Consider the following 10,631-nt stretch of genomic DNA (forward strand, 5'->3'; position numbering starts at 1 on the left):
GGTACCACCGCCCTGCCTATTTCTGCCGTGAAGCAGTAATGCGTTTCGGTTTGAAGGGTGGGGCAGCCGTCGTTACTATACTTGAGACCTTAAAACTTGTATCTCAAGGTGGGTGGCGCATTTACGTTGTGGATGTCTATGGGCTCCAGTAACCACTTAACATCAGGTGGGCTGTGAGCTCGTCCACCCATCTAAGCAATAAAAAAAAAAAAAAAAAAAAAAAAATATAACATTACCTATCTACTTTTCTCCTGCGAAAATTATATCTTTATCTTAAGCTAAATTGTTGACTTTACCCCCGGCATCGATGTCCATGAACTACAGCTACTGCTTACCGTCAATTGAGCCGTACGCTCGTCGATCTATAAAGGTGGTACCAAATAAGAAGTATAATTTATCTGTATCGTATCATAATATGTCGTATCACTCTTGTCAGAGCGGTCGTGGTCGTCATCCAGCATCATTGTTGTGGGCAGATGTTATGCGCCTCACGAGCAATTGCCAATCCTTCTGGTTTGTGGTGAGCCTGGTGCACTCATACAAACAGCCGCCAACTGCAGACTTGATCTGGTCGGTCCATCGCATGGGCACCCTTCCACGCGGTCTGTTGCCTTCTACTTTGCCCCGAACGACATGATGCTCTATTGAGTCTTTTCCTCGCCGGGAGACATGTCCAAAAAATGATAGTATGCGTCCATGCATGAGCGCCGAAAGACGCTGCTTAATGCCGAGTTCTCGAAGAATGGAGATATTGGTGCCAAGTTCGGTCCATGAAATCCCAAGCATTCGTCTCCAGCACCACATCTCCAGAGCATCAACCTTCTTTCTCTCGACCTGCCGCAAAGTCCACGTCTCCGCTGCGTATAAGAATATGGGGAAAACAAGAGTTTGTACGAGCCGGATCTTTGTGGCCTATCTAATATAATTTATCTGTACATACGTATAATCAGACTTCTGAAAAATGGTGCTTAGAGACGAGATATCTATATATTAATACGTGAAGCAAAAACGTTGTATCCCTTTTTACGAAAATTGCGCGGACGGAGGAGTATGAAATTTTCCATGCTTATAGAGAATATAGAAAAGGAGAGCAGAATGATAATATAGTTTTTAAATTATGCATTAAAAATACATTAAATCAATAAAAAAACATTACACACACTACCACGTATTTGACACACACTTAAAGTCTTTGTTTATTGTCAAACTTTTGTTATTATCAGTCTGTGGTCAAATTGAGAATAGATTAATATTGTTTATCTTTAATATTATTTGTCTATAGTTGTAGTCTTGGCGAAATCTGTGATTATAGAAGTAGGTATAATAATCTTTGATAATAGAACCATAATCATGTTGAAATGTATAATTTCAATTAATTATAGTCATATAGAATTTCGACTACTGCGGGATCACTAGTTTTTGTAAATGGCTCTAGAGGTTTTACAATACGCATCGGGTCACGGGCGCTGCGAATTTTCAATTCAATTTTCAAGAGAAAAACCAACGGTCCTATCTCCTACATAAAGTTTCACTACACACAGACAATAGTTGTAACGCAAAGTCCTCATATATTAACGCGCACCGGGTGGATTTAATCAAGCCGTGATGAAAAACGCCGGCGGGATCCTAGGCGAGCGGGGATATACTGCAATGTAGCGTCGGCAGAACAACAATTAATGAAAATTTTTAAAAGCTTCGCCTCTGTAAGCGTAAATCGACCCCGCATTTGCAGCTTTGCTCCATTGGATGTATTTTTTTTCGTAACTGGCCTATCTTGCCGTTTCGGTACCAGGTTATAATTCAGTTTTCGTACACCCTGAATAAGCTATGGGACCCTGAGTACGTGTTTTTGATGTGGTATGGAGCATCGACCAGCAACATTCTAACTTAATGTCGTCCACGCGTTACCAATGTCAAATAAAGCCACGAGTGATTTAAAAAAAAACAACTCTTATTAAATAGGAAATTCTCAAGATTTTTATTTATTTATTATTAATGCTTTTATGCTATCCCTACAGGGGTGGAACGGCAAAGGGTTGCAAGTAATGAGAAGAATGAAAAATGGCTCCCGCCCGCAACGAAAGCCCAAGAATTTATTTAAAAAAAAAAACATAACTAAAATATCTACTACATTTGAAAGAAAAAGGAAGATTCTAGAAATTCCTTTAAATGTTCATTTATGTATTGTTATTGTTTAATTAATAACGATATGTTAGAGAAAGTCTGAACGTGGCACCTGTGACAGAGAAGCTGAGAAGTGCGCGTTTGGGATGGTATGGACATGTGATGAGACGAAAGACTATTATTATACTTATATAATCACAGATTTCGCCAAGACTATACTTTAGGAAAATATTAATAAAGACAAACAATATTTATTCTTTTTTTTTTTTTTTTTAAGAGATTTTATGACCTGGTAACTAAGACCTTTAAGTCATGTCTTATTTTACTTTATATTCTTAATTTTATGAAAAATGATCATATGGAGTGAAATGAAATGAAGATGATTAATTTGAGACATTAATCAACTGGGATGAAATTTAATGAAATGAGATGATATGGGATGAAATATAATCGCAGTAAAATGGTGGTCATTTACTGAGATTTTTTCAGTGGACTTTTTGGAGGAACCCGAGAAGTTACGTCCAGCAGCTTTGTTTCATTTTCCCACATTTGTGCACTTTCACAGATATTAAACATTTAATAAACCACCGTTATTACACATTTAAACCTGAAGAAACACTAAATAGACAAAATAAAACAAATCACACAACTTCACTCCTCGCGTTCCCGCCAAAAAGTCCAATATTTATTCTATACTCAATTTGACCACAGACTATAAACAATAAGAAAAGTTTGACAATACCCACACAAATACATAGTATGCATGCGTGTGCGTGTCAATAACATGGTAGTTTGTGTAATGTTTTTTTATTGGTTTAATGTATTTTTTATGCATAATAAAAAAAAAATAACATTCTGCACTCCTTCTCTATATTCTCTATAGGTAAGTGTGGGAAAATTCATACTCCTCCGTCCGCGCAATTTTCGTAAAAAGGGGTACAAAGTTTTTGCTTCACGTATTAATATATAGATTATTTATGTATTATCTCCGACGTATCATATACAGATTTAGATAATAATGAGCCGGAGCTTATAGCGTAAAAGCACTTTTAATTTTGTATAAAACAACAACAAAACAAAATCTCTAAATGTACCTAAAGATGATAAATAATTTTCACTACCAATCGGAACACCGCTAAAATTATAACTTACGTAGGATAGATCTTAGGTAGGTTTAAGATGGTTTCGGGTCGCCCGAGGGCCGATCCTGCCTGTTTTGTCTGTGCGCAATCATGTGGGGGAATTGTATTTGGGCATTGATATATAAGATGTATGCATTTGGGGCATTTGAAGGCGCGATACCGCTGTTCCAAAGCATCTGAGACTACAATGCCTAAAGTCGGGCGTGGCATCATGATGGGGTGGATTGTGGCACTACAGTCCCTGAAATCAAAAATTTTAGAAAGATGAAGTTTGATGATTTGCAGTTTGCTGAAGATGAAGTTCATCCACAGTGCGTTTCCAGAGATCTTTTTTGCCACGTACCATCCAGCTTTGGAATGAGCTCCCCTCCACGGTGTTTACCAAGCGCTATGATATGTCCTTAATAAAACGAGGCTCTTGGCATCGCTGAAGTCCATGGGCAACGGTAACCACTCACCATCAGTTGGGCCGTATGCTCATGTGCCTATAAGGGCAATAAAAAAAAGATGACATCTTAACTTATTCCATGGAAAATAAAACAACATAGCTTACTTCCAATTTTTATTTATAGCGAGAAAACTCGACAATAGCTTTTTTTTTCTTCTGAGATCTGACATCTTTGACATAAACTCGCATAAAGGCGATGAGTGACAGTGATGTAAAAATTAAAATAAGTTTTTTTTACAAAACATTACCTACGTAATATATAGTCGTGCAGTCTGGTGTCTAATTTCAGCATTACGTAGGTCGAATCTAACTTTTATATATACTAGAGGTCCCGCAGTAGTCGAAATTCGATTATAATTTATTGGAATTGTAAGTTTGTACACTATTATGACTGTATTTTATACGTCTATAATCACAAATTTCGACAAGACTACACTACCAAAGATATGAACAAAGACAAACAATATTTAATCTCAATTTGACAACAGACGTCAAGAACAAAAGTTTGACAATAAATAGTATGCATGCGTGTGTGCGTCAAATACATGGTATGTATACAGTGTGTGTAATGTTTTCTTTATTGATTTAATGTATCTTTTGTGCATTATTTAAAAAAAATATTAGCATTGTGCACTTCTTCTCTATATTCTCTATAAGCGTGGAAAAGTTCATACTCCTGCGCAATTTTTGTAAAAAGGGATACAAAGTTTTTGCTTCACGTATTAATATATTATATATATATATTTTTAATCAGAAATATATATTATACGATACAGGAAACACAAAAAGGTTGAAGTTAGACGATCGATAATATCAAAATAGATTTTTACATTAAACGTAATATACTAAAAATAAAAAGATACGCGGGGTCGATGCCCCTTCGCGTTCTAAGTCGTTCGCTTTCGATTGCGGAATATAAGCTTCCAGAACTTTGGTTTTACAGACTAACACAGCTTTGTTTTAATATTTATTTACTGGTGGTAGGACCTCTTGTGAGTCCGCGCGGGTGGGTACCACCACCCTGCCTATTTTTACCGTGAATGAAGCAGTGATGCGTTTCGGTTTGAAGGGTGGGGCAGCCGTTGTAACTATACTTGAGACCTTAGAACTTATAGCTCAAGGTGAGTGGCGCATTTACGTTGTAGATGTCTATGGGCTCCAGTAACCACTTAACACCAGGTGGTCTGTGAGCTCGTACACTCATCTAAGTAATAAAATGATTGTTTCCGAGAAAATAAAATAATTACGTATTGTACGAAAAAAATTCTTTGGTATTCTTTTTAATATAGAATGCGTCACATATTTTTTTTTATAGCACACATTTTGTTTCACACATAACACGTCTCTAAAATGTCTAGAGACATAAATTTATATTCGCAAATTTTATTTATTAAAAACGACATTCTTATATCATTATGAATGGTTTTTATGTTGAAAGGCCGAAGAAATATTTATTGAGTTTTTCGATAGTAAAGTGTCACCGAAGACATATCAAAATTGAATTTAAAAATTTAATAAAATAAAGCTGAAATTCTAATAACCTAGAAATTTGGGATGTCAAAAAATATTATAATTTGTAATTTTTGTTTTTATGGCTACAATTATTGGTTCACGGAGAAATCTTAGTGGTTCGCGGTCATCAGCATAATTTATCGTCGTCGTATTAAATCAGTAGCAATAAAACTAGTAAATCATAATTATCGTAAGTCACACGATATAAAAAAGGTATATTGAATAACAAATAAAAGTTTAAGCCCAACCATCATCATCCGGCTTTGGAATGAGCTTACCTCCACGGTTTTTCCCGAGCGCTATGACATATCCTTTTCTTCATACGAGGCTTGCGGAGAGTATTAAGCGGTAGGCAGCGGCTTGGCACTGCCCCTGGCATTCCCTGTGCCGTAGGAACCAGAGAATGTTGAAAATACCTATATATAGACGCTCTACTGATTGTGTACTGAATTTCCTTATCTTCTTCTTCTATATATATATAAATGAATTGCTGTTCGGTAATCTCGCTAAAACTCGAGAACGACTGGACCGATTTGGATAATGTTGTTCTTGAATTATTTGCAGAAGTCCAGAGAAGGTTTAAAGATAGATAAGTATGAAAATGCTCGGAATTAAATAAAAATAACAATTTTCTTTTTCTTTTGATGTGTCCTCCGTCGGACGGATTCATTTTGTTTGTTTTAAGTTTATTTTATTATTTATTTATCGATTGAGGCACTACTACTAGTTCATAAATATTTAAGGCATGGTCAACACATTACAGATTTTAAAACTACTGTATTAGAAGTAGTTTTTGATCAGAGACGTGCTTTCTAAGTATATTTTTTCTGTAGATTTTGCACTTACTAGAACAGGCTCTTTATAATCACGATAGGCGAGTGCCCCGAGAATTTTGAGGCTCTTATTCTTAATTCGAACACAATCTATTACAGTAAAACGTCGCTGTCAAACCAAAATCTGCTATGTGCAAAAACTCTATTTTGAATTAACGAGTAAAAACATTTTCGTATAAAAATTTATATGGAGGTGAATTTTTAAGAACTACACTCGGCGTCACAAAACTTTACAATTATATATTTTTTTCACACCTGGTATTTATGTGCTAGATTCTAGGAGCGATGTACTGAAAAAAACAAAAAGGTGCGATTTTTGTGACGCCGAGTGTATATCAAATGAAAACTATAGATAAATATTAAAGCTATAGACACATAACAGTTTTTTTTTTATACGCTAGATAGGGCTGTCGACTATACGAAAAGGTCAAAAAGTAAAAATCTCAATAAGTGCACATAGCAGATTTTGGTTTGACAACGACGAAAAGTCCTTATTCGCAGAGTAGATATAAGTTCTGTAAGCAGGCTGCGAATACAGAAACCGTGAATATGGATAAGCGCATTTACGAAATGTATTCAATGGGATGCCTATATATTGGGATCCTTTTTATCAAAGTGTAGGTACCCTACAGATGAATCGATTAGATCCACGAATAAAGAAATCTTTAGCCGCGAATATAGGTATAGGGTCGCATTTTTTTAATACGCGAATAGTGTAAACGCGAATAAAGGAAGCCAGAGGTAGAAAGAAAGAAGCGACTTTTACTGTATAAAATGAGAAATCACTCTGGCAAATGTACGTCACTTCGGATCCTCCCGATCCACTATTAGTGCTTTTAGGTATCTTAAGCACCGGTCACCGTTCTCGTCGAAACCGTCGCTTACGACGAAGGACTCGGCGAGCAAATTAACCCACAGACACAGTCCACTGAGTTTCTCGCTAGATCTTCTCTTCTTCTTTGTCGCTTCCTCATTACTGTGGGTCGTGACTACCTTGGTCTAGTTTTTGCACCAGCTTCCTCCCATGTTGCCTGCATTGGGCCTCCTTAATGGCGCCCGGGACGCTGGTGTTTGTGGCCTCCTTCACAATGTCCCTCCACCTGGTTGGCAATCTTCCTCGACTTCTCTTTCCTTCCACGTGACCTACAACTATTACTTTTTCAAGTTGTCAGGATTTCGCCAGGCCACGTGTCCGAAGTACTTGAGGAGACAGATCGTAGATTTCTCAGTGGGTCGCAATTCCTCTTTCAAATCCCAATCCCTCGCAATTTCTCACCGCGAGAAGCCTATTGCCGTACTTAAAAAATAAGTAGACTAGAGTTTGAAGATCGAACATAAAGTTGCAAGATGGCCGCCAATGCGAAATATAAAATATCAGACACGAGCTTTGGGGCCGTACGATTTTATACACTACAAACTACCGGGTGTAAACTGGCCAGTTAAATTCACAATATCGTATTACTGAATTCGAAGCGAGCACTCCGCGCAAGATCGATGCTCGCTTATGTGTCAAAACATGTCGCAGTCAGTTCAGTGCGTTTTGCCTCGTGAGTTTAATTTAATTAGGACATTAATCACTTAGGACTTCTTTTTCTCCACTTTGTCCCACTAGGTGGAGTCGGCAAAGTTAATTTTTCTCTTCTATTCTCCTCTATCAGCCGCCATCTCAACACTCATTCCTCTCGCTCTCATATCGCCATTCACACACACCCATGTCTTCTTCGGTGGACCTCTTCCCCCTCTACCTTGCACTACCATTTCCATACATCTCCTAGTCGCATCCATCTTCTCGCTACGCATCACATCCACACTACGCTAACTGTCCCCTTTTGAATTTGTTAATTACCAGGCTACTTTTACACTTCCTCTGATATAGCTACTCAATTAGGACTTAATGTGTTGGTTTAAATCTTAGGTTTGCAAGTTTTTTTTTGTTTTAATTTATCGGCAATGACTTCCACTACATTCAGCCTGCAAGCGTGTCACCAGTAATGCGTTTCGGTTTGAAGGGCGGGGCAGCCGTTGTAACTATACTTGAGACCTTAGAACTTATATCTCAAGGTGGGTGGCGCATTTACGTTGTAAATGTCTATGGGCTTCAATAACCACTTAACACCAAGTGAGCTGTGAGTTCGCCGACCCATCTAAGCAATAAAAAAAAGATAAATGGCACGCTAAATGGCTTTGAAGTCGCCGTAGCCTAAAGGATAAATTGCCCGATGCGTTCGTATCCGTAATTTCAGTTGACCTACTGCTGCCTCCATGCACTGGGCCGTTTACAGCGAAGCCGTAAAATTATTTACGAACTCACCTGCCGCTTAACGAGCCGTCCTAAAGTGAAAAGTATTCTTTACGTTCGGTTTACGACGGGGACGCCGGTTATGGCCGCGTCACGCCGGTCTCGCTCCGGAATTCGGAAGCTAAGCGTTGCTCCATGCGCGAAAGCGGTTTAAATGTGTTTTTGTTTATTGCTTTCATGGGTGGACGAGCTCACAGTCCACCTGGTGTTAAGTGGTTACTGGAGCCCATAGACATCTACAATGTAAATGCGCCACCCACCTTGAGATATAAGTTCTAAGGTCACGGCAGAAATAGGCAGGGTGGTGGTACCTACCCGTGCGGACTCATAAGAGGTCCTACCACCAGTAATTACGCAAAATTATAATTTTGCGGGTTTGATTTTTATTACACGATGTTATTCCTTCACCGTGGAAGTCAATCGTAAACATTTGTCAAATACGCATTTCATTAGAAAAATTGGTACCCGCCTGCGGGATTCGATCCTCTCGATGTATTAACGGTGCTTTTAGGTACCTCAAGCACCAGTCACCGTCTTTGCCGAACCCGAAGGGCTCGACGAGTGAATTAACCCATAGACATAGCCCACTGAGTTTCTCGCCGGATCTTCTCAGTGGGTCGCGTTACCGATCGCGTGGTAGATTCTGCGAAGCACTGCTCTTGTTAGGGTCAGTGTTAGCAACACTCCCGGTTTGAGCCCCGTGAGCTCACCTATACGTCAAGGAGAAGCTGAAATAGCCTCTCAAGGCTGTCAGCTTAAGTAGGAAAAAAAGGTACATACAGCCTACATTGACGCGTATACAGATTGGTCACTCACACTACTAAGGGCGGCGCGCAGTCGTACTTTGCAACAACTATAATAACAGTGATGGATTTATGCTTGATGTCGCCATAGGCCCTGTTTACCCTGTTTACCTGTCACCCTTAATATTAGATTAATTTTATTAATTTTGGTCGAATTTTTTTATTTGTCTTCATTTTCAAAGGAAATTGTCTTTACCTTTTTTCGTCTCTGAAATGACATTTAAAAATTTTGGCCACCCCTCAAATCAAGTCGCCTTAGGCCTAGACCTTACAGACCGAAGCGTAAATCCATCACTGGTTACTAGCTCCGGTTTTGTGGGCTACGATGCGACCTTCGAGCGCAATGTAATGCACATCTTCAAACGATGATTCACGACTGAAAAGACAATGGTGGACAGTGAGGTACCACTGCCCCTGCTTCGGTAATTGTTAACGACAACTTCAAGGCGCATCAGAGGGGCGAGCACGAATGACTATCGAAAAAGTATTTGTATCGCTATCAAGAAAGAATGATCTAACCAGCGCCCCTACCATTCGTAAAAACAATCAGTTTCAACAGTACGTATGAATTTACTTACTTTCGTTACGCAATTGAATCGTCACGTTCTCGAAAGTCGAAGCTTATACTCATAATCAAGAGCACGAAAATTGTTTTGACATACGGTAACGTAAATCTCGAAGGCTGTCTAGCTATCGAGTACTACCGTCTAATGTGATTTCGGGACTCGTTCGGGTGGAGTCCTATGCTTTAATCATGTCCGTCATGTTTCATGCGTTCATAGTTCCACAAATACTATTCGTTCGTAGTTCCTCTTAACTTTCGTTCATGCTTAATGCGGAGTTTACATTACGAAATTAGTGTCATGCATGTTGAGCTCAGTTTCACGAAAGTAGTTTCGATATATGCGAAAGTAATTTCGTTAAAAAATTAGTGTCGCGAAATCCACAGTATCGCAGTAACCATGGCGCCTTCAGCATCAAAGCTATTATTTGCTATATTCAATGTAGCTAAAAAAATGCTTATATACCTATAAACTCAAGAAGGCATTTAGGAGCAATGAAGTTAGTCTCTGAATTAGCAGATGAAGATCCTGAGAGTTATAAAAACTATTTTCGAATGAGTGAAGATAAATTTGATTTTTTACTGTAGGTGTTTCGGGACCCTTGTCATTGATATTCATTAATAAGATCTATATTTTTTTCTGTACTCCATCGTTGGTTTGCCATTTTCAACGCTTGAAGCGCGTCCGAACTAACAATACACACGTCCGCACTGCGCAGGCCCTTTCGCGACATTAGTTTCACGTCGCGTCTACACTATGAAATTAGTTGCATGACACTAATTTCACCAAATAATCGCGCAGGGCACGAAACTTATTTGCATGCATGAAACTAATGCATGCATTACGAAAGTATTAAATTACACGTGAAACTGTTGGTAAAACCAATGTTACGAAATTAATTTCATGC

Source organism: Bombyx mori, chromosome 28, assembly GCF_030269925.1.
Source record: "Bombyx mori chromosome 28, ASM3026992v2".
Classification (NCBI taxonomy): Eukaryota; Metazoa; Arthropoda; class Insecta; order Lepidoptera; family Bombycidae; genus Bombyx; species Bombyx mori.